The sequence below is a fragment of the Nicotiana tabacum genome, chromosome 12, assembly GCF_000715075.1.
Source record: "Nicotiana tabacum cultivar K326 chromosome 12, ASM71507v2, whole genome shotgun sequence".
Taxonomy (NCBI): Eukaryota; Viridiplantae; Streptophyta; class Magnoliopsida; order Solanales; family Solanaceae; genus Nicotiana; species Nicotiana tabacum.
In genome coordinates, this window is record NC_134091.1 from 84,206,731 (window position 1) to 84,210,446 (window position 3,716).

Genomic DNA, 3,716 nt, shown 5'->3' on the forward strand with positions numbered 1-3,716 from the left:
CAATAGCTTTAGATTCTTAGTAAAATTTAGTTAGACATCTTATAAATCTCAACTGTTGGATCTCCGGGATAGCAATCAATATAGAAACTACGAGAATACTGTTTAAATCCAACCCATGTGGATACGATATTATACTCTACTATATTTGATTAGCGAGTAGAATTTAAGTATGTTTTGCGCTCATCAAAATTTGGCACCGTTGCCGGGGATTGGCAATCAATAGTGTTTGAAATAGTTTGTAGTGCTAATTTAGGATTTTGTTTCTTTTTATTTTTATTTTCTCTTTTTACGTTTGGTGTTCATTGACTGTGCGCAGGTTACAGGTTTAGATTGGTGCATGACTCGAGCTTCTGCAAAAGAAGTGCTACCATACAAGCCATAGATAGAAAAGCAACTGCGACAATTGAGGAAGGAAATAAATCTCACCGAGACATTAGAAAAGATTGGGCAGTCCTCAACCAAAGAAACTATGGCTGGAAACAGTGAAGATAATGTAGATTTGGCTGCAAGGGAGGCAACCCAACAACGAGGAAAAGCTGCACGGGATGTTGAGGAAACATCTATTAGAGATGCACAGATCATCCATACAGAAGAGAGGGGTCGGAGAATTGCTCAAAATCAACCCTTGGATGCAGACCAGTTTAGAAATATAGCTCCCATGCCTGGGAGATCATTGGGCTATTATGCTAGACCAGTCTACAATCAAGGCTTATCAAGTGTTAGACCACCTCCAATTGCAGCTAAAAATTTCGAATTGAAGCAAGGGTTGCTTCAAACCATTCAGAACTGATGTGTCTTCAGAGGAAAGATGAACGAAGATCCAAACACACATCTAATGGACTTTGAGGAGATTATGAACACCTTTCAATACAATGGGGTGTCACAAGATGCAGTGTACTTAAGGGCATTCCCCTTTTCACTTAAAGATGATGCAAAGCAGTGGCTTCGATGTTTGCCCACGGGATCGATTAGAACATGGGAGGAGATGACTAGAAAATTTCTTGATAAATATTTTTCGTCAGCTAAGACGGGCAAGTTTAGAAGAGAAATCCATAGCTTCTGCCAAAAAGAGACTGAAACTATTTTTGAAGCATGGGAGAGATTTAAGGAGATAGTGCAAAAGTGTCAACACAGTGGAATTGAACTTTGGATGCAACTCCAGGACTTTTGGGATGGATTGACACCAGCCTTGCATAGAAGACTGAGCAATGCAGCCGGAGGCCCTTTGATGAAGAAGACTCTAGAGGAGATAGTTACTATTCTTGATGAGTTATCTAAAGATGCTAATCAGTGGCCCTTGGAGAGTGCGGAAAGAAGAAGATCAACTGGTGTTCACCAAGTTGATTCTAATACATCTATGCAGGTACAACTTGATGCTATGGCTAAAGAAATACAAAAGCTGACCTTAGCCTCGATACAAAATGAGACTCATGCAGCCTGTGATAGATGTGGAAGAGGACACCATACTCATGAGTGTCAAGCCTCAACTGAGGAAGTGAATGCTGTGGGAAATTATAATTTTAATGCAATGGGTCAGAAGCACAACAATTTTTCACAGAGTTCACATGTGGGTACCGCTAATGCATGGAAATAAAATAACCCCAGATTTCAGAGACAAGGAGCTCCTGGTTTTATGAATCAGCCGAGGCAACAGTTTTAGCCTCAACAGCCTAATCAGCCTGGTCTAGAAGATCTCATGAAGGCCTTCATTGTGAAAACTGATGAAAGATTTGAAGTACAAGGGTCAATAATTCGAAATTTAGAGAAGCAAGTGGGACAAATTGCAGCAGTATTATCTGAGAGGGTTCAAGGCACTCTCCCTGCTGATACTAAAAGAAATTCCAATGAAACAGTGAATGATGTAACCTTGAGGAGTGGGCAAGTGTTGAAAGATATCACCCCAATCCAAAAAGATGTAATACTTGAAAAAGAAAGTGGGGAGCAGCTGAAAAATGATGATAACAAGAAGAAGAAGAAAGGCCGGGTAAAAGCTGAGAGAAAAAAGAAGGAAGAAATATCGAGAAGGGAGGAACATGAGGAGAGCAAGCATATGCCTGCGCTACATTCCCCTCAAAAGTTACATTGAGAAAAACTGGATAAGCAGTTTGAGAGATTTCTGGATGTGCTAAAACAGGTTCACATAAGTACTCTCACAAATGCCTTCTTATGCTAAATTCTTGAAAGAGGTCCTTACGAAGAATAGGAAGGTATAGGAGACTTCAGTGGTCAAGCTCACAGAGCATTGCAATGTGATTTTTCAAAATAAACTCCAACAAAAGTGTGGAGAACCAGAGAGTTTTACTATACCTTGCTCTTTAGAAACTATTAATTTTGATAAATCTTTATGTGATTCTGGTGTCTCAATTAATTTAATGCCTCTATCTATTTAAAATAAACTGGAGAAGGAGATTGGAGAGATAAGGTTTGCACCAATATCGTTGCAGCTGGCAGACCAAACGAGTTTAATACCCGAGGGGATTGTGGAAGATGTGTTAGTTCGGGTGGATAAGTTCGTATTTCCTGTGGATTTTATAGAGGTGAATATAGAGGAAAGAAGGAGGTCCCCCTCATCCTAGGATTTTATAGTGGTGAATATGGAGGAAAACAAGACAGAAAACTCATGCTTAGAGTAGGTGAGGAGACAGTGACTTTTAAGATGGATGTAGAAAAGGGGCAAAAAAGGAAAAACCAGCTGCGAGGGTTGAGTGGAAAGTGAAGGGCTCGAAAGAGAAGGTTGCGGTGAGTGAGAAAGATAAGTGTGGGGTGTACCCCAAAAAGGCTGAGAAGAAGATGTCTGCCTAGATGTGTACATTAGTTCGGGCGCGGGGAATGGAGCCCGACTTCGACTCAGACCCCGACTATATATTTAGGAAAGTTCCTTTACCTTATGCTTTTTAATTGTGTGTCATGGGGACATGCCACAACAAAAGTGTGGGGTGGGGGATATTTGTATGTTTGTATATATGTATATTAGTTTTTTTTGTTAGTTCTAGTTAGCAGAGATAGAAAAAATTAAAATGAGAAAACTTTCGGTTTTTCCTGACGATGGATATCATCGATATGTTTCTTGAGGGAATAAAGTCGAAAGAAAAAAAACAAAAAGATTTTCGTTTGTATGTAGTGTAATAATTCTCCCTTGGTTTTTCGTTGTGCCGCGGTTCTTTTCAAAGGGTTTTGTTTGAATCAGGTATAGTTAGTTTTTATTTTTTTATGAGTAGTAAACCTTGTGTTGTGATTTGAATTGAAGGCAATATCTCTTAACTTTATTATGCCTTGAGAATAGTAAGTACTTTAGTTGTGACGCTTAGGCTCAGTTTTTGACTCTTGTATAAGTACCTCGAATTGTATGATCCTAACTTTGTTTAACTGCTTTGATTAGAGTGTCTTGTTAGTCCGATCCTGAGTGGGTTATGTGCCATGTGTGTGTGAGGTCTTGTGTTATTTTGTGCGTTATATTTGATGTCTATAACTTACCCCGTGTGTTTGCAAAGCGAAATAGTAGTTTTGTTCAGTCTTGGAAGTGATATAGGCATTTCTTTGTTGAGTCAGATATATGCTTTTACCCACCAAATTGTTATGTATTGTAGTTAACCCCATTGAGCCTGTAATCCCGTTTCTTTGGCAACCACATTACAAGCCCTACCCATTTGTTTAAATTGACCATCTATTTGAACCTTGTACCTCTCGCGAGCACTTGAATTTATCATGAACTTTGT

General features: G+C 39.3%; 1 non-coding gene across 1 annotated transcript; it reads right to left on the minus strand.

Annotated features, from left to right (window-relative positions):
• Positions 1-1,033: 1,033 nt before the first annotated feature.
• On the minus strand, positions 1,034-1,140 carry LOC142167650 (small nucleolar RNA R71). Its single transcript, XR_012697739.1, has one exon. It is a non-coding gene; the product is annotated as a small nucleolar RNA R71 (small nucleolar RNA).
• Positions 1,141-3,716: the final 2,576 nt, after the last annotated feature.